At 37.2% G+C, this 26,404-nt stretch overlaps 2 pseudogenes; both read right to left on the reverse strand.

The window, feature by feature from the left end:
- Positions 1 to 526: 526 nt before the first annotated feature.
- On the reverse strand, positions 527 to 3,048 carry LOC148691305 (cytochrome P450 714C2-like; annotated as a pseudogene).
- Positions 3,049 to 15,858: 12,810 nt separating this feature from the next.
- On the reverse strand, positions 15,859 to 20,582 carry LOC148691306 (uncharacterized; annotated as a pseudogene).
- Positions 20,583 to 26,404: the final 5,822 nt, after the last annotated feature.

Genomic DNA, 26,404 nt, shown 5'->3' on the forward strand with positions numbered 1-26,404 from the left:
GTTTTATGGTTGTAGGCTGTTTTCATTTTATGAAAATTTAAATTTTTGCATTTCCTCAATTCAGTTTCAGTTTTTTAAATTTTGATTTTTTTTTTTATATTTAATTCCTGTTGGCACAATTATAATATAAGTGTCAATATGGTTGGAAAGAGTCTTCTGATAAAGTTGTTAGAAACAGACACAAATAGCGGACCCCTCACAAGTGCAAAAAACAGTTTGCACGACGCAGGTACCTTCGTCACGCAAAGTAAAAGAACATTGCCTAAAAATTAGCCCAACGACATCTTTGTTGTGCGCAAACCGTTGCGCAAAGTCTGTGAAAGCAAGGTTTGCGCAACAACAAAGAGATAATATGCGTCGTGCAAAAGGCCTTTGCAGGATGACAACACCTGCGTTGCTCAAAAGGCCTTTGCGCGACGACGGAACCTGCTTCGCGCAAAGTTTTTTTTTCTTTCTTTTTTTCGGCAAAAATATTTTTTATTTAATTTTTTATAAATATTGTAATTAAATTATAAACAATAATTAATAAACCAAGAAAAAATATTTAATTATAAAATATATGAAAATGTACATATAAGATGTTCGAACATAAAAGTAAAAACTACAACAAGCAGTACAAATAAATAAGCCGATTTGGAACCAGCGATATAAATAAAAAGCTTACAAGTGAACAAACTAAACTCTAGAGAGCAGGGAACCCAGCTAACCCCTCTTATTTTCTAGCAAAATTTTAGCTGCTCCTTGTCATAACTTCTTCACCAAGAGATCAACACCATGTTCTGGCTCTTCGACCAATCTAAGAGTAGGCACATGATGGTACTTGGGAGTAAGCGAGAAGTAGAAGTTGGATACTATGAGAGCTATCAGAACCTTGAGTTCAACCATGGTAAAGTTCTGTCCGAGACACACTCAAGGACCAACTTCGAATGGCATGTATAAGTGTGGAAGCTTGCAAGCCCCTGTGATCCTATTCGCAAACCTATTGGGGTTGAATGCATTCGAATCTGGTCCCCATAATTCCGGATCAGTGTGCAATGTTATCACCATTATCCAAACATTGATACCCTTTGGAACCTGAATGTCCCCGAACTTCATGTCCTTGAAAGCCTCCCTTGACACCACACTAACCGGGGGATATAGGCGCAATGATTCATGAATCACCATCGTTCGTTGCACACATCATTCAAACAATCAAGTTTATGGTAATTGATACGTGCAACCCAAAAATTTAAATGTAAATGAGATCAAAGACTGGGCGTTGTATACTATTACGCAAGACTTTAATGACTTGAGATTATCTCAAATCATGTAAAACGTATATCTTAATCAGGGAGTTATATAGTACTTGTCACATCCCGGCCTGGGGCGGATCACTTCCCAGGCCCGTTCCACCACCGTAGCACAATATTGTCCGCTTTGGGCTTACCATTCCCTCACGGTTTTATTTTTGGGAACTCACGAGCAACTTCCCAGTAGGTCACCCATCATGGGATTGCTCTAGCCCTCTTCTCGCTTAACTTCGGAGTTCCTACGGAACCCGAAGCCAGTGAGCTCCCAAAAAGCCTCATGCTAGGTAGGGATGAGAATATACATATAAGGATCACTCCCCTGGGCGATGTGGGTTGTTACAGTACTATGTCTTAATAATAAAACATGCGTAGTGCTATTCACACACCCTTTTTCACCTCCCACACCTTTATTAAGATCATATACCTATTTCATGTTGCGAACCATTTCAGCATCTGGAATGTGGCCCTGGCAAACTTGAAGGGCCTTTGGTCTCACACGGTCTTGCCATTCTTGGTTCGAAGCCAACAGCATGAGGCACCATGTGGCTGAAACTACTGTGGTTTCATACCCGGCCAAGTATACGTTCTTGCAGTTATCAACGATGAAGCGGTCTGTTTTTATTTTGTTTTTTTTTTCATTCAAATTATAAGTTAAAAAGTAATAGGAAAGTAGAAAAAATCTGGAAACCATTTTAGGAGTAGTGTGATGAGAAAAAAAATTGGTGCAAACAAAAGCATCCAATCCCCTAATAGAATGACACTTCAATAGTTGGAACACACCTCACGACTAGCAAAGTAGTCGAAAGATGATTTACCAATAAAAATACTATGCATAAGTACAAAATTCATAACCCGAACAATCACAAAACCTAGCAATGTAATGTAGGAAGAAAATATAACAAAATGTCACAATTGGATATGAAGCACGAGGATGGATTAGTCGGAGATAGAACGACGATTGGAATAAATATTTTCATCATAAAATTGAAATTCTGGAAAGCCCTTTCCAGTTACAACGGCAAGACCTCCAACTAAAACCCTAATTCTTCTTCTTCTTCTTCTTCTTTCTCTCTCCTCCTCCAGCAAAACCCTCCCAAATCCTATCAACAATTTGAACCCCTAATTTGAATTGCATTGATACGTTGCTTAAAATTCACAAATTTGCACAAACCCTTATTCTTCTTCTTCGTCTTCTTCTTGTTCCAGCCATCCAAAGCTAGTTAAATTCTAACCTTATGAATCCTACTACAAAGAAATTTCTTCAAACAAAAGAACTCCAACTCTCTCACCTCTCCCATAAAACCACATAACCAACAACAACAAACAAAACAAAGACATACACACATTTATATATACCAACAAAACACATCACCACCAGCCACCGCCAACCGATGGAACTTGAACCGAATCAGGTTTTTCAACGCTGGTCGTCTTCTCTCCGACTCGAATTGCCGTACCCTCCTCTGACAATACCATCAACATCTTAATATTCGATTTAACACTTAAACTCTAAAATTCCTAACCCTAAAATTCGATTTAACATTAAAACCCCCAATTTCTAATTTAATTTTCCAAATTGAATATAATTACAATACCAAAATCTTTAAATTAAGGGATTAAAGTGTGATTTTGACTTTAGAAAGAAGAAAAATTAAGAATTAAGAAAAGATAGATACCTGCTGGCTGGGTGCAGTCGAGAGCGATGGAAAAAAGATGAGGAGGAAGGCTATGGAAAAGAAAACAAAACAGACGGAGTGAGAGAGAGGGCGAGATGAGCGAGAGGAAAGAGAGAGGGCGAGATGAGCGAGAGGAAAGAGAGAGACCGAGTGAGAAAGAAGGAAGAGAAACGTTTGGGAAAGTGTTTCTCTGCTATCTGGGAAAATTTTGTCCAAATTTGGGAAAATTTAACAATTGCACCACGGAAATTTTAACAATTTGCGCGAGGCAAGTATACATTATGACGTCGCGCAAGTATACATTATGATGTCACGCAAACAATCTTTGCGTGATACATTGGTTGGTCCGAACTACAATAATAAATTTAAATCTACTTAATACATATATATACCATTCAATTTCTTAAGTGTTATAACAAAATAAATAAATTTAAAGCTACTTAATAAATACATATATCATTGAACTTGATGGGATACGCATTCCACGAAACTAGTTTTAACGATCCAACCGTCAAACTTGTGTGTATATACTTCAAGATTGCATAAGTCAAAAAATAAACTTTTAGAGATCAAGTAATGGGCCAAAACTTTTCGACGGTTATAAACAAAAAATCACGATTTAACAATTATTTTAACTTCGATTTTGATGATTTTTTATAGCTACACTCCTTAATCCTTTATGAATGCAATGAATTAATTCGATCATCAATTTAAAATATTTACACAAGTGAATACCACAAAATCTTATGTTATATATAATGAAAGTATAAATAAACTCTAAGTGTTAGTGAATCTATCGTTTTGATGTGATACGCATTCTACGAAACTAATTTTAATGATCCAACCGTCAAACTTGTTTGTATATACTTTGAGATCACATACGCAAAAAAAAAAAAAAAAAACTTTCAGAGGTCAAGTAACGGAACAAAACTTTTCGACGGTTATAAACGAAAAATCACAATTTAACGGTTATTTTAACTCCGATTTTGATTATTTTTTTACAACTACACTCCTTGATCCTATATGAATACAATGAACTAATTCGATCATCAATTTAAAATATTTACACAAGTGGATACCACAGAATCTTGTTTTTATACATAATGAAAGTATAAATAAACTCTAAGTGTTAGTGAATCTATCGTCTTGATGGGATATGCGTTCTACGAAATTAGTTTAATTTATAGCTATTCTCCTTGATCCTATATGAATACAATGAACTAATTCGATCATTAATTTAAAATATTTACACAAGTGGATACCAAAGAATCTTGTTTTTATACATAATGAAAGTATAAATAAACTCTACGTGTTAGTGAATCTATCGTCTTGATGGGATATGCGTTCTACGAAATTAGTTTAATTTATAGCTATTCTCCTTGATCCTATATGAATACAATGAATGAATTCGATCTTCAATTTAAAATATTTACACTAGTATATACCATAAACTCTATAAATAAACTCTAAGTGTTAGTAAATCTATCGTTTTGATGGGATACACATCATATGAAACTAATTTCAACGATCAAACCGTCAAACTTGTTTATATATGTTTCGAGATCGCATACGCCAAAAATCGCAAAAAAAACAACCATTTAGAGGTCAAGTAACGGGACAAAATTTTTCGATGGTTATAAACGAAAAATCACGATTTAACCGTTATTTTAACTCCGATTTTGATGATTTTTTTATAGCTACACTCCTTGATCCTATATGAATACAATGAACAAATTCGATCTTCAATTTAAAATTTTTACATTATTGGATACCACAAAATCTTAAGGAAGAAATAATTTAGTTTTGGAACCATTCATTAAGGTCTACAAAAGGTGACTTTACACGACGAAGACTGTCATCGCGCAAAACAGCTTTGTGTGACGAAGGTGGACCTCTATCACGCAAAGCTATTTTGCGCAACGAATGTACACCTTCATCGCGCAAAGCTATTTTGCACGACGACAGTCTTCGTCGCACAAAGTTTCTTTGTGCAAAATGTCTTTGCGTAACGTTTTGTTGTCACCATTGTGCAAACACACTTTGCGACACAATTTGCTCTATTGTGCAAATTGCCATCATGCAAGTATGTTTTTGTACTAGTGCCTAACAACCTGCCTTAAGTTTTTGAATTATCCACACTAAGTATTTTTTATCTATGTAAAAGATTATAATTAAATGGGTAATGCTAGAGAGACTAAATCAGGAGACCAAATTTGTAAACTTAATGATGTGTCACCAATAGAAATAAGCACGTCGATCAATGCTTAACTAATAAATCAATCATCAACATCCATATCCTTTAGTTTCCAAAATTTTATTTACAAATTTAGTCTCATTAACATTAGTGTAATTAAATTGCTCTCATCCACTAACAACATGTATTGGAGATTCCACTATTTTTGTCCACGTCCGAGTCCATGACAAAGGAACCAAAGCATGCATTTTTTTTTATTACTTACTTCAAAATTCTTTTATGAGTACTTTTTGTATTTACAAATTGCTTGATTCATTGTAGAGAAAAGAAAAAAGAAAATTAGTTCTGGAATTTTGTTTATCTAAACTACATAGTAATAGAAACCTAATTGTTAATCAAAATTCTAATGAAATAACATTCTAATTAAAACTGAACATGAATAAGAAATATGGGCAAAAATATAATTTCACACAGTCAAAATTTTACATTTTTTTTTCTTGTCAAAACCTCATCTACATGTGATTCTAACATATTCTAATTAAAAAAATAAAAAAATAAAATTAAACTCTCTCCCCTCTCTCCCCTCTCTCCCCATGCTCACATTCTCTCTCACTCTCTTTCTTTATCCTTCTATTTTAAAAACAATATTTGAGGGGAAAAAATTATATTTCTCACACAAAATGTGTGTCTTTTGCTAATTTATATGATGCAATCGCAGTGCTCTATTATGGATTGGTTTTGGTTCCTTCGCAAGGGAACACCAGAAGATAATCAAAAGTTGCAAAGCTTTAATTTTTTTAGTAGAAAGATAAAACGATGGAATCATGGAAGTAGACTCTATTCTAAACTCACTGCAATATTTATGGCTTTTGAAATAATTTGTTCATCAATGGGTTGATTCGATGTGTGAGATCCGAGCTAGCTTCTTTCTGACCAAAAACCCAAAAGAGCTCTCATTCAAAAAAGCTAGTAGTTCCATGGTTGAAGTGAGACCTTTACTTTGGGAGAACTTTATCCTACAGCATCTTAGCCAACTCATTTGAGCGGTCGAGCTTATGGGCAGAGTTATAAAACTTGTATAAATTATAAGTTAACAATTTAAGGGCAATTAGAAAATTTTCACTAATTGACTTCAAATAGTTGAAAATAAAGACAAAGAACCAAAACCTTTACAGACGAATTATTTCGTCAAGCCAAATAAGGTTCCATCGCCTAGTTTTTTGCTGGACGAAATTTCGTTAGGCAATTTTAGTCAGACAAAAGTCATCACTCAAACTTTTACTTGATGAATATTTAAAACTCGTCCGGCAAATATGGTTTGACAGATGAAAGTATTTCGTCAAGAAAAGTGCATTGGCCAACTTGGCCTGACGAACTAAATTTGCCCGACACAATTATTTCGTCGGATTTCCAAAAATAAAAACAAATTTAAAAATATTTCACCCAACAAAACGGTCGTCGGGCAATTAATTCAAAGAAAAAACAAAATACAAGCTCGACAAAAGAATTCGTTGGGCAAAAGCAGACATGGCGATCGTGTCGTATTTGTCATGTTTGTATATCATTTTTGTGACGTTCTAGATATCTTAACGGATCATGTGGTGTCAAACCCATTATAATGGACGGTAATTTGATCCCACCGGAACCTGACCCATTAAAATTAACGGTTAATATGACCCGACTCGTTAAAATTAACAGGTTATATGACCTGACTCATTATCTTTTAAAGGAAATATATTTTACTTCAATAATCAAATGAAAAGCATGATATTAAATTAGTATCAACACACCCTAAACCCTAAAACTCTAAATCCTAAACTGACACACCCCGATCGAGATCAGGGCATGCTGGCCGTTACGTGGAAGTGACGTAACCATGTGCACAGTGCGGAAGCTAATAAAATAATAATAAAAGTACGAATAAATAAAAACCAGCTTTACACAAAGTAAGAACATACATGTGCAAGCGTAAGTGTGAAAACAAAGTTCAGAGCATCAAGACCTAATGCAGTCCTGGAGAAACAACACTACATAAACACACCCAAAGGTGGTCCTACATTGCTGATAATCTGTCAGATATGCCGGGAAAATCCTCTGGCGAGCCACCACAAGTACTAGCCAACTAGAACCTGGAGGGGCGCAAAACAAAAAGTGTGAGTGGGCAAAAACAAAGCTTTTCAAAAACCATTTCATAAACAAGATTCTAACCCCTCGCCGTAAAACCTGTATACTTCCCAGAAAAATAGAATATACATATATATATATATAAGTCATGCTCAGAAATATGCCATGCCAAATGCCTCGAAATAAAATGCAAGTGCTCAGGTAATGTCAAATCAATGCCATGTAATCTGTCAGCCGGAGTCACCTAACGTGACCTGTACGGCTGAATCTAGAGCTCAAATCTCCAACTCACTAACTATACCTGCACACGAGTCAGAACCACCTAGAGTGGTCTGTACGACAGGACTGGGTGTAATATAAGTACGCTCAAGTGCTACAATCATGTGAAGGCTGGGTGAATAATCGCGGGTCACCTACGAGTCGGAACCACCTAAAGTGGTCTGTACGACAGGACTGTGCCCAACTCTAGGCGGGAGCACTAACACTGGGGGTGCAGGTTATGAGCTCTCTATGCATCTCAAATCACTACTGAACATAAGCATAAACCATACTCACCTGGCAGTTACTTGTGCGCCGCAGCACCAACATACAAACATATATATGCTACTAATAATACATAACAAACGGCAAACATAATGCATGGCATGTAAATGTATAAACGTTTCCATTCACTTTCTGGGAAAAATGTAAGTATATAGGTATATACGGAAAACCAAAAGCCCACTCATTGGTATGTGGAAGGGTCGTAACCCCTTTGCCTTGAGTGACCACGCTCGTCCTCGGGGTAGGTCTCACCTATATGCGAAACAACTATAAAAACGTTAATTTTAAAGCACATAACCAACCTCACGAAATAACTTCTCATACAATGCTCAAATGGGGTGTATGAATACACCAACGTGATCTACTCAACCCTAGGAACATCCCCATATTTTTTAGAAAAATTTTCTGACGCCGCCACGCGCCGCCCACGCGCAGGCAGGTGCCTGGCACACTGACGGCGTCAGTTAACGCCGTCAGGAATATTCCATTAAATCTAACTGATGTCGTTAACGCCGTTAGGAATATTTCGTCCAAACTGACGGAATATTCCATCATCTTCTCTGGCCAAACTCCGGCGCCGGAAAATCGGGAAAACTTTTAAAACCTTGTATCTTCTTCGTTTTTCAACCAAATTTCACAAAATTGGTACCAAAATGAAGCTTACAACAAGAGGAACAAATCCATACCACTTTCAAGCACTAAAACCCACGAAATCTCACCGGGAAAACACCACCAACTCCTGCCAAGCTTGAAACTCACGATCCCGACGTCCAAAACCTTCAAACGAACCACCTCGAGCCTCCTAAGGACCTCACCAAGCTTCTTACAAGCTTGAAATTCCCAAAAACACAAGAATTAACGTGTGCATGAACAGTGACCAAATCGAGGTATCCCGAGTTCGACATGAAAACGAAGGTATCCTTACCTGAAATGGGTATGGTTGAACTCCTATGGACCTCACGAGCACGAATATATAATTTGTTTCCTCGATCTGTGAAGGTTTCAATGGTTTTTGGGTGTGTCCGTACATATGGGGATAAAAATAGGAGAGAGAAAGGGAAAGGGATAGGGATACGGGACAGGGAAAAGGGTGAGGGGGTGTGGGAGAGTGTGTGTAGAAACTAACTGAGTAAGTGCAAGGAAATTGGTTAACAAAGTCACATAAATATGCTCATATCAATTGTAAGAAGGAAGCAGAAACAATGAATAATGATAGAGATTTTGATTTTGGTGCGTGATTTCTTAGGAAGGATGGTGGGTTATATAGAGGAAAAAGAAAGGATTAGGTTGTAGATAATGCCACGTGCCATGCAGAGGGTCCTTCTCCACACAAAACACACTTGCATACAAATCGATTACCAGTTTCTTTTCCAATAAACCATGAATCTCAACGCCCTAGATTAACTGTGAAACACACTAATTAACCCTTAGATTTTCCTTAAGTCATTGAATTGGATGGATAATGCATCGGCAACCAAATTATTCTTCAATAGTTCCCTACATAAACAACATAATAGAGATACAATCTGTGACATCCCACATCGCCCAGAGGAGTGATCCTTATATGTATATTCCCATCCTTACCTAGCACGAGGCCTTTTGGGAGCTCACTGGCTTCGGGTTCCGTAGGAACTCCAAAGTTAAGCGAGAAAGGGGCTAGAGCAATCCCATGATAGGTGACCCACTGGGAAGTTGCTCGTGAGTTCCCAAAAATAAAACCGTGAGGGCGTGGTCGGGGCCCAAAGCGGACAATATCGTGCTATGGTGGTGGAGTGGGCCCGGGAAGTGGTCCACCCCGGGCCGGGATGTGACAATTTGATATCAGAGCCTAACCCTGGTCGTGTGTGTGCCGACGAGGACGTCGGGTCCCTAAGGGGGGTGGATTGTGACATCCCACATCGCCCAGAGGAGTGATCCTTATATGTATATTCCCATCCCTACCTAGCACGAGGCCTTTTGGGAGCTCATTGGCTTCGGGTTCCGTAGGAACTCCGAAGTTAAGCGAGAAGGGGGCTAGAGCAATCCCATGATGGGTGACCCACTGGGAAGTTGCGCATGAGTTCCCAAAAACAAAACCATGAGGGCGTGGTCGGGGCCCAAAACGGACAATATCGTGCTATGGTGGTGGAGCAGGCCTGGGAAGTGGTCCACCCCGGGCCGGGATGTGACACAATCAAAGATCATTAAGCTTTGTGAAAATCATAAGCATTGACAAGGCATTCGTAACTATGAACAACATGATACTCCTGCTAGGAACTTACTTAACACGATTGTGACTAGCAACCTCCACTACTTATGAATATAAGTTCATAACGATTAGGTGAAATTCCCTTATATTTTAGCATCAAATTCATGCATGCAAACTAAGTATGCATCCTTAATCAACATACAAGAATAAGTTCTGAATCAAACAGTTAAGTAAATTGCATTCACGATTTATGAAATCACAACTGGAGGTAATCAATTCATATTGCAAATATGTCCATGGCTTTGAATTCTCCTCTAGCTAAAACAAGTTTAGCTCCTCATGTTTGCACTTAAAGAAAGAAAACTTAAATTTAATATTGAAAACAAAAGATAGAATACACCTAAGAACGTTCCAACAATCCAATCTTGAATGGCATGCACGGCTCCAAGGGGTCTTCTCTCCTTTTTCCTTGAAATGTTGCGGCACAAGGTGTGTGTGCATGAAGGATAGCCGTGTGGTACGAATTATGGTGAAGGATCAATGATAGGGGGTTCGAGATCTCTCTGGGATGTGCGGCAAGGCTCTTTATTTATATGGAAATGAAGGGGCACGGTTGGGAATTAAATTGGGAAAGGTTTAAGACTCCAAATCCTTGAAGAAAAAGGTAACAAATCAGAATCCCAAGAGGAAAAAGGGTAAGTGATTTGCGGCAAGCCTAGAAAGAAAGGGGAATGTGACTTCCTTGCACGACAAGGAAGGATTCCTTGCAGATTTGATGCGGCAACTTATTTTGACTGGGATTAACCTTCTAGAATCTTGTAATTAAGTGTCTTAATATCTTTTGGAAGCCTCTTTGCAACTGGAACTTAAATAGGAAAATATTGGGATTGACTAAGTCAAAATAAGGTAGTTTGACTCATGTTTCCTTCTTTGTAGCTGATTCCTTGTCTTCCAAGTCTTGAATTAATTTCTTCAACTCTTTAGCATATTCCTAGCCCTTCTTGAACTTCAATTTCGTCCATCCACCTTACTCCATGCATGTGCTATCCATTCCAAGCCCAAAACTGCTCTAAAATGCTCCAAATTACCTTTTCTTGCCACTTTAGTCAATTGGACCTACAAACACACGAAAATAGCTTAAATCACTATAAGAAATTGAAACTAACTCACTAAATGCAAGGAAACAAGCTAACTAAGTCGCATAAATATGCTCCTATCAAATTCCCCCACACTTAGCTTTTGCTAGTCCTCGAGCAAAACAAAACAAACAAAACAAAACCTAGACCTTCCAACATTTGTCTCAGGGATTTCCAATGCACATGACGTATTAAAAATCACTACTCCCATAGATTTTAGCTCTCTTTACACTTGAGCAAACACTTAACCGCAGTCACCACTCACTAGCTCGCATTTAATCAATTAAAACAACATTTTGAATGTAGTAACATGCCTTAGAGAATTCCCTCAATTCCTCACTAGATATACTCTCTATTTTCAGACAGATTTTCTGACTATACTCGATGCACTAAGTATATGTGAGAGGATTGATGTAAACATGTAGACGAGTACTCACATATGTTTCAAACAAAGAAGGCAATTTCTGGAATTATTAATATGATATGTATATGATCTCATGAATAGAATGCCACTACTTAGAAGCGAGAACCAGGGATTCCATATGCTCATACCAATTTCAAACTCCAAATATTGAAACACATAACAATCAAGATAGAAGTCTAAGGGTTATAACAGGGCTAAGGTATTGGCTAACAAAGAAAGGTAAGGATAAACAACGGTTCTTAAAACAATAGTAAGCAAAGTAATGAAATAACACTTAGAATTCACTTTTGAATGCAGAAATCAACCTTGGATACCCATGGGAGATTCACACAACACTTAGGGCTAGATTCAAACTTTTGGACCCTTTCTTCAACAACCAATACTTGTGAGCTTATTCTCACTTATTTCTCAACTCTTTTTCCTTTCTTTTCTTTCTTTTTCATGTTTTTCTTTTCTTTCCTTTTTATTTTTTTTTTTATTTCCAATGAAAAACCTTCCCTTACACTTGTTTTTCTGCATAATATTGATCAAAAGGAATTCCCTCTAAGTCATGCTTCACTATCCTTTAAGAACAAGGGTATGGACAGTCCTAATCTACGCTAGGTAAGGATAATGTGGCTAACAAAGAAAATAGGCTAAATAAGGCTCAAAAGGGTTAAACCTACAATACATACGCAAATCCACAGACAATTGATGCGAGAATTATACGCACACAAATTAAACCCTATTTGTGACAATTGTAGTAATGATGTAAGTAGGGATCGTTCTAACCGGGGATTAACTAGCGTTGCTAATCTATTTTGAATTGACTTGAAAACACAAAAACTAAATGTAAAGACTCTTAACAAGACTACTATGACTCAGAATAGCTTTGAAATACTCAAACTGCCTAAAACAATCAAATTGACTCAAACAGAAACTAGAACTTGATTTAGACGAATTTGAAAGTGTTTATGACTCCAAATGCTTAAAGACACAAAAATAAAACAAATACGAATGATTAAGACTCAACGAAATATGGGGGAAATGTGTTTGGACGATATTAAATTAAATGGACAGAATATAATTAAAGGCAAAATGTAAATATGAATGTGATGAAAATATGGATGATGGAATAGCCAAGGGGTTCTTCTCCACATATGTTACACTTGCATACAAGATTGATTTTTAGTTGGTCTTTCGATAAGTTATGAAACTCAACACCCCGGGTTAATTAGGTCCGCTTAAATTAACCGTCAAGTTCTCCTTAAGTTAATGAATTGGATGGGTTAGCGCAACGCAATTCACCACATTCTCCAAAAGTCCTTTACGTGAAAAGCACAATAAAGATACAATCAAAGATCATTAAGCATTATGAAAACTATAAGTGTTGACGAGGCATTCGTTACTATGATGAGCATGAAACTAGTGCCAAGAATTCATTTAACGTGATTGTTTATAAGCAACCTCCACTACTTGTGAATATAAGTTCATAACTATTAGGTGAAACTCACTTATATTCTAGCGTCGTATTCATGCATGAAAATTAAGCGTGCACTCTCAATAAACATACATAAATAAGTTATCAATCAAACAGTTAAACAAATTGAATCCACAACTTATGAAATTCCAACCGAAGATAATCAATTCATATTGCAAGCATAAACATAGTTTCGAATCACCCCCTAGCTAAAGGGGGTTTAGTTCCTCATACGTACAAGACAAAGAGAATTGAAATTAAACATTGAAATCAAAAGAAACACCTAAACATTCCAACAACTCAAACTTGAATTGTATGAACGTTTAGGCCCTCTTCTCTTCCTCTTCGTTGCGGCACAAGGTCTAAGGAAGTGTTTAGGGCTTTAGGTGTATGTGGAATGGAGTGGGGAATGGTTGGAGTGGCTGCAATGGAGGAGAGAATGCTGGAAAACTGGAAGAGGATGCACGGCAAAGAATGGCAGTTTTGTGTTGGTGTGTTGTGTATGAATTTCTGTGGTGAATGGAATCAATTGTATGAATGCATTGCATGGTTTTATAGGGAGAGAATGGAGGGGAGAGCATGTTAATGGCAGCTAGGATGAATGATTAAAGGGGTTGCTAGGTTGGAAATGATTAAAGAGTGAGGGGATGCATGTGAAAACAGCTAGGAAAACTTGGTGGAATGCTGGAATTGCATGGAAGTGCACGGCAAGGATTTGTGTTAGGTGATGGGTGCATGTGTTGGTTGAATTAATGATGGAAAAACAGCTAGGATGAATGATTAAAGGGATTGCTAGGTTGGAAATGCATGTGGAAGTGTGGCTGCATAGAGAAGGAGAAAAGCTGGAAAATGGAATGGGATGCACGGCAAGGTGTGTTTGGTGTTGGAAATGCATGTGTTTGCATGTGAATTAAAACTAGAGTGAATGATGATGAATGCATGTGGATTAAAGAGGGAGAATGTGGTGTAATGATGAAGTGGAATGCTGGAAATGCAAGGGGAAGGTACGGCTAAGGGTTGTGGTTTGTGTGAAGTGTGTGTGGATGGTGGTTTTGCATGGCTTTGATGGATTGTTTGATTGGGCTAGAGGTTTTGCATGGCTCAAAGGATTGTTTGATTGGGCTAGGCCCTTTGTTTTATGTCCAAAGTGCATACAAGGCCTTCAAATTCGTCCAACACTTTGGCTCCAAGCATATGCTATCCATTCCAAGCCCAATTTTGCTCTAAAATGCATCTTTTTGCTTCCTTAGCCATATGAACCTAGAAACACACGGAAATGGCATAAAGGACTAAAATAACTAAAGAAACGCAACGTAAATGCATGAGAACAAGCCAATTAAGTCGCATAAATATGCTCATATCAACAATCACCCTTGTGCCGCAGCCTAGCAAGGAAGAAAGAGAGAAGGAGCAACCTTGGACGTTTTGGCCATTCAAGTTGGATTGTTGGACATTCTTAGGTGTAATCCATCTTTTGTTTTCAATGTTAAATTTAAGTTTTCTTTGTTTTGCTGTGAACATGAGGAACTAAACTCATTTTGGCTAGAGGAGACTTTGAAACCATGATTATAATTGCAATATGAATTGATTACTTCCAGTTGTGATTTCATAAATTGTGAATGCAATTTACTTAACTGCTTGATTGATAACTTATTCTTATATGTTGATTAAGGATGCATACGTAGTTTGCATGCATGAATTTGATGCTATAATATAAGGGAGTTTCGCCTAATCGTTATGAACTTATATTCATAAGTAGTGGAGGTTGCTAGTCACAATCGTGTTAAGTAAATTCCTAGCAGGACTATCATGTTGTTCATAGTTATGAATGCCTTGTCAATGCTTATGATTTTCACAAAGCTTAATGATCTTTGATTGTATCTCTATTATGTTGTTCATGTAGTGAACTTTTGAAGAATAATTTGGTTGTCGATGCGTATTCCATCCAATTCAATGACTTAAGGAAAATCTGGGGGTTAATTAGTGCTGTTCACGGTTAATCTGAGGTGTTGAGGTTCATGATTTATTGGAAAAACAACTAGAAATCGATTTGTATGCAATTGTGTCAAGTGTGGAAAATGACCCTCTAGCTAGCCTATCACCCATTAATTCACCTAATTATGTATTAAACTTAGTTTGTTTCTGCAATTACTTGTTTTTACTTTAAATTTGTCAAAACCAATTTCCCCCCTTCCCCTTTTAATATTTCGTGTTTTACTTAGTTAGAACCTATTTTAGTTTGTTTCCTTTAGTGTTTTGTAGTTAGAACCTATTTTAGTTTGTTTCCTTTAGTATTTTGAGTCAAAGTTAAGTTAGAATTCGTCCAAAATCATTCTTAGTTTCTGTTTTGAGTCAATTTACTTGTTTTGTGCTGTTTTGAGTCATTCTAGTTTGTTTTGAGTTCTTTGAGTCTAGTTAAGTGTTTTCAAGCCTAGTTTTGTGATTTTGAGTCAGTTTTAAGTAGATTAGCAATCCCTCATAATCCCCAGCCTAGAACGATCCCTACTTACATCTTTACTAGGGTTTAATTTGAGTGCTATCTTTTATCACATCAACCCATGAAATCAATACCCCAAACATCAAAAATCTCAACAGAAAAGATGGGATTTTGCAGCATTTGATCCTTTGCTATTGCTAGTTCTTTGACAACGATCACAAGTCATACAAAAAGTTCTAGCATCCTTAAATAGAGTAGGCCAATAAAATCCACATTCAAGAACCTTAAGTGTTGTCCTTTGGGTGCCAAAATGACCCCCACATGCATAAGGGTGACAGAAAGTTAAAATTGAATGAAATTCGGACTCATGCACGCACCTACGTAGAATCTAATCAGGGCAATATTTCCACAAGTATGGGTCATCCCACAGATAAAATTGTGCATCCTTTTTGAGTTTATCACGTTGGTCCTTGTTCAGGGTGCTTGGAACTTGTTTAACTACTAAATAATTCACCAAATCTGTATACCATGGCTCACTTACCTCAATGGACAGCAGCTGCTCATCTGGGAACATCTCTTGGATGGGTAAATACTCCTCATTGTACACCAAACGACTTAAGTGGTCAGCCACCACATTTTCACTTCTTTTCTTGTCCCTAATTTCAATATCGAACTCTTGGAGAAGAAGCATCCAGCGAATAAGCCTTGGTTTAGCTTCTTTCTTCGTAAGCAAATACTTCAAGGTTGCATGATCAAAATAAATAATGACTTTAGTGCCAAGTAAATAAGAACGAAACTTATCTAATGCAAACACAACAACAAAGAGTTCTTTTTTAGTGGTGGAGTAGTTCAATTGGGCATTATTTAAGGTCCGGGAGGCATAATAGATGACATGTGTGATAGGAGCATATTCATGCGACTTAAATGGCTTGTTCTCGTGCATTTACGTTATGTTTCTCTAGTTATTTTAGTCCTTTATGCTTCTTTTGTGTGTTTTCAGGTTCTAAGGGCAAGGTATGCAAAAGGATGCCTTTTGGAGCCTTTTGGAGCAAATTAGAGATTGGAATGGATATCATATGCTTGGAGCCAAGAGGATGGACGAAATTAAAGACTTGAAGTAGGAAAGTTAAATCCTAAAAGACCTCATGTTTAAGCATCATTGAAGACTCCTACGCATTTTAGAACACAAAAACAACATTCCTTGCAACCTTAGGACATTGTCGTGTGTTTCCTTGTGTCTCCCTTCCTTGCCATGCAAGGAAGGGCTTTGTTCCCTATTTTAAACACTTAAAGCATTCACTTATCATATCATTCACTTATCATATCATTCACTTATCATATCATTCACTTATTATAAGCATTCACTTATCATATCATTCACTTATCAAACCATTCACTTATCACTTCCATTCACTTATCACTTATCACTTCCATTCACTTATCACTCACCACATATCATTCATTTATCACTTAACATATCATTCATTTATCACTTAATACATCATTCACTTATCACTTATCATACTCATAATCATCTACACATTTCAACCATTTAAACATATGCATTTCAACTCACATGCATCATCATCATGCAACCAACCTTGCCACATGCTTTCCAAGCTTTCCCCCTTCATCATTAAGCCACATTCACTCCCATTTCTCTCCCCTTAACAGCCCTAAACCGTGCATAATTAAAGGACACCATTCAACACACACATGCACCAAAAGACAACATTGGCATGCATCACATGCATTTCCAACACTTCCCCCTTTGTGCCGTGCCTTCCCTTCCACTTTCCAACCACATTCTTTCAATTCCCACTTCATCATTACACCACCTAAGCCACATGCACTCCCATTCTTTAATTCAGCCACTTAATCATTCAACCACAAAACAATCACACAACACACCAACACACATGCATCCTGAAATTCTTTGCCGTGCAATCACATGCATTTCCCTTGACATTTTCAGCCATCACACTTCATCATTACACCACCATTCACTCTTTAACCCACACACACTTCACACAAACAACATTCACATGCATTCACATGCATTTCCAACACAAAACACACTCAAAACCGTGGCCACCTTTGCATTTCAGCATTCCCATCTGCATTTTCAGATTTCCAGCTTTCCAACCTAGCCACATTCACATGCATTCACTCATAATCATTCACCAAACTTGCAGCCACATTTCCACCCACCTCCTAGCTGTCATGTTCCCTCCATTACTCCTATAAATACCCTTGCATTCATTCATTCAAGATCATCTCATTTCATACACAACACACCACAAACACACCACCAAACTTCCTTTGCCGTGGCTTCCCATCTCTCCCTTATAATCCAAACACCATTCCTCTTCCATTTCAATCATTCCCCAATCCATTCAACACACCAACAACATCCCTTAGACCTTATGCTACAATAAAGAGGAAGAGAAGAGGGCCTAAACGTTCATACAATTCAAGTTTGAGTTGTTGGAATGTTTAGGTGTTTCTTTGATTTCAATGTTTAATTTTAATTCTCTTTGTTTTGTATGAGGAACTAAACCCCCCTTGGCTAGGGGGGGATTCGAAATATATGTTTATGCTTGCATTTTGATTTGATTAATTCTAATTGCGTTTCATAAGTTGTGGATTCAATTTGTTTAACTATTTGATTGATAACTTATTTATGTATGTTTATTAAGAGTGCACACTTAATTTTCATGCATGAATATGACGCTAGAATATAAGTGAATTTCACCTAATCGTTATGAACTTATATTCATGAGTAGTAAAAATCGCTAGTCACGATTGTGTTTAGTAAACCCTAGGCTGGATTAACATGCGTTTTCCATAGTTATGAATGCCTAGTCGATGTTTATGATTTCCGTTGAACTTAATGATCTTTGTTAAATGTCTCTATCATGCGTATTCCATGGTTAGGGACTTTGATTAGGAATGCTTTGGATTGTCGTATGCAATCATCCAATCCAATGAATCTAGGGAAATCTGAAAGTTAATTTAAGCGGACCTAATTAACTTGGAGCATTGTCATTCATCGTTTGTTGAAGTCATAACTGGGAGTCAAATTATATGCTTATGTTCATGTGTGGATAAGGAACCCTCTAACTAGTTTTTCATCATTCTATTTTATCAATTTCGTTTTTATAATCTGTTTCCAAGTTTCTGTTTTAGTTTAAATTCATCCAAAACCAATCCCCCATTTATTTTAAAGTGTTAGATTAGTTAGAAATACATTTATTTTGTGTTTTTACGTTTTTGAGTCAGTTTCCAAGTGATTTGCAATCCCTCCTAATCCCCGGTTCAGAACGATCCCTACTTATACATATACTACAATTTGACGAAAAGAGGGTTTAATTTGTGTGCGTATAAATCTCGCATCAATGTGGCTGCTTGCTCTTCCTTTGGCTTAAAACAGCTCCAATTGCATAATCTGAGGCATCGCACATGAGCTCAAAATGAAGGCTCCAATTTGGTGGAATTATGATAGGGGCCGAAGTGAGCAATTCCTTGAGGTGGTTAAAGGCTTTCTCACATTCCCCGTTGAAGTCAAAAGGCACATCCTTTTGAAGGAAACAGCAAAGAGGTTGGGATATCTTCGGAAAAATCCTTGATGAACCATCTATAGAATCATGCATGTCCAAGAAAAGAACGAATCTCTCACCGAAGTGGGAGAGGGTAAGTAGGGTACAAGATCTATTTTTGATTTATCAACCTCAATTCCTTTTTCAGAGATTATGTGACCCAAAACTATGCCTTGTTTTACCATGAAATGACATTTTTCCCAATTTAAAACAAGGTTAGTTTCAATGCATCGTTTCAAGATTAAGGTGAGATTAGCCAAGCAATCATCAACCAAATCACCAAAAACACTAAAATCATCCATGAAGACTTCAATGATCTTTTCAACATAATCTGAAAAAATACTTATCATGCATCTTTGAAATGTGGCCGGTGCATTGCATAAACCGAATGGCATTCGACGATAAGCAAACGTACCAAATGGGCAAGTGAAAGTGGTATTTTCTTGATCTTTCGGTGCTATGACAATCTGATTATAACCCGAATAACCATCAAGAAAACAATAAAATGCATGACCAGCTAACCTTTCAAGCATTTGATCAATGAACGGCAAAGGGAAGTGATCATTCCTTGTGGTGGTGTTGAGCTTCCTATAATCAATGAAAACTCTCCAACTAGTTTGGATATGGGTAGGCACAAGCTCATTCTCTTCGTTCTTCACCACAGTGACTCTGGATTTCTTTGGAACAACTTGGACTGGCGAAACCTAACGACTATCAAAGATTGGATAGATCACTCCACAATCAAGTAGCTTGATAATCTCCTTTTTCACGACTTCCATCATTGGAGGGTTGAGTCGGCGTTGAGCCTCTCGAGATGGTTTAGCCCCCTCCTCCAAAAGTATACGATACATGCATATGGTAGGGCTTATTCCCTTGATGTCGGCCAAGGTCCATCCAATGGCTATTCTATTTTGTATTCCTTTAACACCCTCACCAACTTCTCTTCTTCTTGTGTCGTGAGTGAGAAAGAGACTATGACGGGCAAAGTTTCTTAGTCTCCCGAGAAAACATACTTCAAATGGCTTGGTAACGGTTTAAGTTTGAGGGAGGGTGCCTAAATTACTGAGGGTAGCAATTTATTAGTCGAAACTGAACTTGAAATTGGGATTAAAGGCTTACCATATTGTTTTGGCAATGATTCTAAGGAAACCACCATCTCAACCACTTCTTCACTACGGTGCATAGCAAGGATGTCTTTATGCATGTTGTGGGTGAGCATTGGTCCTGCTCCTTCATTTTTTAGGCCCATTCCTTTCGTAATGGTTGCTTCAAGGGCATCCTTATTCAAATCTTCAAGGTATTGCTGCACCAATGAATCAATTATATCAATAGAAAAACAAGAATGGTCATCAATAGGATACTTCATAGCTTCAGAAATGTTAAAATCAATAATCTCGCCATCAAATTCCATTGTTAACATCCCCTTGAACACATCTACCTTGGTGCAGGCTATTTTCATGAATGGTCTTCCAAGTAGGATCAACAAAGGAGGAGAATGGGCCGAATCTTCCATGTCAAGCACACAGAAATCCGCCGGAAAGATTAAGTGATTAACCTGCACCAAAACATCTTCCAAAGCTCCTTTTGGATATGCATTAGAACGATCGGCCAATTAGATAGTAACACCATCATTTTTTAGCTCTCCTAAGTTCATAGATGAATAAATAGAATAAGGCATGACATTAATGTATGCACCTAAGTCTAACATGGCATGTTCAAACTTTGTATTGCCAATAACACAAGGGATTGTGAAACTACCTAGATCTTTGCATTTAGGAGGAAATTTCCTTTCTAAAACCGTTGTAACATTCTCACTTACCCTTACCACTTTCTTGTTTGAAATCCTCTTCCTTGTTGTGCAAAGTTCTTTCAAGAATTTGGCTCACTTTGGAACTTGTTTGATTGCATCAAGGAGTGGAATATTGACTTGCATATTTCTAGATGTCTCAAGAATGTCCTTGTCATTCTCTTCCTTCTTTGATTGCATAAATCTACGAGGGAAAGGTATATTGGGTGGAATAGGGTTAGAATTAATGGAACTTAAACCCATCTTACCTGTGTTTGACGGATTAAGAGGTGTAGGAAGTTGCAGCAAGGATTGCTCAATCCTTGCCGTGGCCTTGTCTTGTTCCTCCTCCTCGAATTACAGTTTCCCGTCCTCCTTTTGGCTTGATTTGGATGGTTTTCGTGCAGTTCCAACTTCTCTTCCACTTTTCAACGTGATGGCCTTTGCAGATTCAAATCCTCCCTTCGGGTTGACAACGGTTGAACTAGGCAATCTACCTTGCTCTCTGAATTGGCCCATGAATTCCGCCATTTGCCCTTTTTGTTTCTCTAATTCATCCACCTTTTGGCTTGATTTTGCATTCCCTGCGCCATAATGGTTAATAATTGAACAATTTGATCCTTATCCATGGACAAACCTGATTTTGGTTGGGCAGATTATGGTTGGGGTTGTGTAGGTGCGTATGGCCTTGGAAACATCCCAAGGGGTGGTCGAAATCCTCCTTGTTGTTGAGGTTGTTGAAACCCCTTTCACTTTATATTTGGATGATCTCTCCATCCTAGATTGTAAATGTTAGCGTATGGATCATATTTGGGCTGATTTTGGCCTTGAAACCCAATGGCATTGGCATTTTCCCCTCCTTCATTCTCGATTAATTGAGGGCATTTTTCATATTGGTGTCCTTGTATAGGGCACACGCCACAGATTGTGTTTTCTTGCATTTTGGGTTTTTCAACAACCTGTGACACAAGAAAAGTGAGATTAGCCAATTGAGATTGAATTTCAGATATTGCACTTACCTCATTCACATGTTGTTGCCGTGAGAGGTCTCTTTGTCTAACTGCCTCGTATTGTTGTGCATTCAAGGCTCGATTTGCAATTAAGGTCTTAGCATCAATTGGTGTTTTGTCAACCAAAGTACCTCCTGCCGAGGCATCTAGCATTTGTCTCTCAATTGGAAGAAGTCCTTCGTAGAAATATTGAATTAGAAGCTCTTCTTTCATTTAATGTTGAGGGCATGATGCAACTAGAGTCTTAAAACGCTCATAATATGTTGGAAAGGATTCTCCTTAGTTTTGTTGAATGCCACTAATCTTCTTTCTCAAAAGAATGACTCTTGAAGTTGGGAAAAATTTCTCTAAGAATGCTCTTTTCATGCTTTCCCAAGAGATGATGGTTCCAGGTGCCAATTCATACAACCAATCCTTAGCTTTTTCCAAAAGAGAGAATGGAAAAGCTTTCATCTTCAAAATGTTGCCATCCACATTAATTGAGGTCATGCTTGAACATACCACTTTGAATTCCTTCAAGTGCTTGTTTGGATATTCCATAGACAGCCCATAGTATTTAGGAATATGATGCAGCAAGCTAGACTTCAATTCGAACTCATCGATCTAGTCTTAAGCTGCCTTAGGATATTGAATGCATAGGGGCACGACATTGTCCAATCCCGAGGCTGAAAGTTCATTGATTGTTCGATTATCCGCTGCCATGACTTGTGCTTCCTCTAATTCCTGAGTCGTGGCTTCTTCTTCCTCTTCTACTTCTTCAAACTCAGATTCTGAGCTAGAACTAGGTGGATTAGGTTCTGGCTCTTTCCTCTTCCTTCTCAAAGTTCGTTCAAAATCGTCGTCAAAATCACATATATGCTCACGAACCGGTTAAGAACTTCGAGTCATAAACTAGTACCTAAAAACAAGAAAACAAAACAAAGTCAGAAACTAAAACAAAATACACAAAAAAGAAACAAAGGGGATTAGCAAAGTTGCTAATCCCCGGCAACGGCGCCAAAAATTTGATGTGTTAAAAACTAGCACTCAAATTAAACCCTCTTATTGACAATTATAGTAAAGATGTAAGTAGGGATCGTTCTAGGCCGGGGATTAGGAGGGATTGCTAATCTACTTACAACTGACTCAAAAACACAAAACTAGGCTTAAAAACACTTAACTAGACTCAAAGAACTCAAAACAAACTAAACAGGCTCAAAACACTTACAAACACAAGTTTGGACAGATTCTAACTAATTTGACACAACAAAGTAAAGGGGATTGGGTTTTTGACGAATTTAAAGTAAAGACAAGTAGATTAATGACTTAAACAAGTTTGGCACAAAATTGGGGGAAATTATGGGTGATTGGCTAGCTAGAGGGTCATTCTCCACACATAACACACTTGCATACAAATCGATTTCCAGTTGCTTTTCCAATAAACCATGAATCTCAACGCCCCAGATTAACCATGAACAGCACTAATTAACCCTCAGATTTTCCTTAAGTCATTGAATTGGATGGATAACGCATCGGCAACCAAATTATTCTTCAATAGTTCCCTAACTATGAAAAGCATAATAGAGATACAAACAAAGATCATTAAGCTTTGTGAAAATCATAAGTATTGACAAGGCATTCGTAACTGTGAACAGCATGATAATCCTGCCAGGAATTTACTTAACACGATTATGACTAGCAACCTCCACTACTTATGAATATAAGTTCATAACGATTAGGTGAAATTCCCTTATATTTTAGCATCAAATTCATGCATGCAAACTAAGTATGCATCATTAATCAACATACAAGAAAAAGTTATGAATCAAACAGTTAAGTAAATTGCATTCACGATTTATGAAATCACAACTGGAAGTAATCAATTCATATTGCAAATATGTTCATGGCTTTGAATTATCCTCTAGCTAAAACGAGTTTAGCTCCTCATGTTTGCACTTAAAGAAAGAAAACTTAAATTTAACATTGAAAACAAAAGATAGAATACACCTAAGAATGTTCCAACAATCCAATCTTGAATGGCTGGCACGGCTCCAAGGGGTCTTCTCTCCTTTTTCCTTGAAAAGTTGCGGCACAAGATGTGTGTGTGTGTGTGTGTGTGTATGAAGGATGGCTATATGGTATGAATTCTGGTGAAGGATCAATGATGGGGGGTTTGGGATCTCTCTGGGATGTGCAGCAAGGCTCTTTATTTATATGGGAAGGAAGGGGCACAACTAGGAATTAAATTGGGAAAGGTTTAAGACTCCAAATCCTTCAAGAAAAGGGTAACAAATCAGAATCCCAAGAGGAAAAAGGGTAAGTGATATGCGGCAAGCCTAGAAAGAAAGGGGAATGTGAATTCCTTGCACGGCAAGGAAGGATTCCTTGCAGATTTGATGCGTCAACCTATTTTGACTGGGATTAACCTTCTAGAATCTTGTAATTAAGTGTCCTAATATCTTTAGGAAGCCTCTTTGCAACTGGAACTTAAGTAGGAAAAGATTAGGATTGACTAAGTCAAAATAAGGTAGTTTGACTCAGTCAAAATAAGGTAGTTTGACTCAGTCAAAATAAGGTAGTTTGACTCATGTTTCCTTCTTTGTAGCTGATTCCTTGTATTCCAAGTCTTGAATTAATTTCTTCAACTCTTTAGCATATTCCTAGCCTTTCTTGAACTTCAATTTTGTCCATCCACCTTACTCCATGCATGTGATATCCATTCCAAGCCCAAAACCGCTCTAAAATGCTCCAAATTGCCTTTTCTTGCCACTTTAGTCAATTGGACCTACAAACACACGAAAATAGCTTAAATCACTATAAAAATATAAACTAACTCACTAAATGCAAGGAAACAAGCTAACTAAGTCGCATAAATATGCTCCTATCACTTTGATATGTTGGAGCTGCTCTAAAAGGGATAGGAAATAAAGGCTTGAGATGAAAGGGGAGAAGTGGCTTTGGAAATAACCATCTTATAAAAAGTTTTGGAAATAATCCTCTCATAAAAAGCTTTGTTTAATTTATGGATATAGTTAATTAGATAAACTTAATTTTTAATAATTATAGCATAAAAATAATTTATTTTAAACAAGGACAATTTAGTAATCAAGCTAGTTTTGATTCCGATTCTAGTGAGCTAGTAAACAATATATATGGAATTAATGCCATTTATGTTCCGATTCTAGTTAGTTTAGCAAACAACTTCAACAGGAATCTAATTCTGTTTCCTCCTCAATCTAATTCCTCATCAATCTGGTTCCTCCTCAATTCAATTCTCTTCAATTTGATTACAAATTAGTAAATGCGCCCTTAAGGTATCTCTAAATAGTGAAAAGTGGGTTGTGAGATGTGAAATCTCAAATCTTATTTTTCTTAATTTAATAATTATGTTCTCGTCTCTATCAAACTCCAACTTGTAGGTCTCACTTTATGGGAAGCATCTAAGGGAAGGGATGCTCATTTGTTTTTATTATAAAAATAAAGATTAGTTGTAGGGTCCACACCACATCGAATTTTAACGATCCGAACTGTTCATTTTTCAAGTTGTACCTAATAAATCATCCTTGCAAAATATTAGTCAACTCGAAAATATTTAAGACATCTAATTGGGTTCAAAGAAATGAACTAATACTTTGTTATATAAAAAACAATGAAATTTTGATCTTGATAAATAAATAGGCAAATAGTTTCATATTGAATTGAATTTTTGTAAAGATGGTCTATAAATCGAGACTAACAAAATAAACAGTTCGGATTGTTGAAATTTGATGTGGAGTGGGCCCCACACCTAATCCATTTTTTTTTTTTTCAAAAAATGGGGATCCCTTTGTATAAAGGGCCTGCACTTTATGACTCTAAAGGTACTATGGTCTAGTGGATTCCTCTTCATTTATAAATAAGAGGTTTTAGGTTCGATTCTCGTCAAAAGCGAATTTGAACCATATTATTGCTAGCCCATTGTGAGGTAAAACTCATCCCCTCCTCCTCCTTAATATATATAATATCGTTTGCTAAAAAAGTATTTGAAGTGAAACTGCAGAGTTAAATTAAAACCATTAAAGCCCAAATTATAGTTAAAATGGGCATAAACGAATTTAATATTTTGTAAGATCCAAAATCCCAAAACTCAGAATTCCAACCATATCAGACGGGCTCATATAACATAAAAATATATAATAAAAGATGCATAAAGGCCCCTCATTTGTTTATGACCCATATTTATTCAGATTTGGACAAAACTACACTAAAGAGCCCATTAACATTTGTCTTAAAGCCTTTGTATAGAAAAGGCCAATAAGATCCGGACCAGCCCGAGGCAGCTTGTCACTGTTAAGTAAAACGATATTGTTAGATGATTAAACTTTTTTATTAGGAGAAAGGAGAATTAGTGGGAATCGAACTCACATTAGGGTGTTCAAAGAGCTTGTCACTTCTTTGTTTTCCATTTGGACGTTTCTACAATGAGTGCGCTTTTTGAGCATTCCCTTCTATTCTTCACCACAAAATCACCGATATTAGGTGGAATTTGAATATTAAAATTTATTGAATTTTTGTGCTTTG

The sequence above is a fragment of the Pyrus communis genome, chromosome 14 (assembly GCF_041283825.1).
Source record: "Pyrus communis isolate YQ-2024b chromosome 14, ASM4128382v1, whole genome shotgun sequence".
NCBI lineage: Eukaryota > Viridiplantae > Streptophyta > Magnoliopsida > Rosales > Rosaceae > Pyrus > Pyrus communis.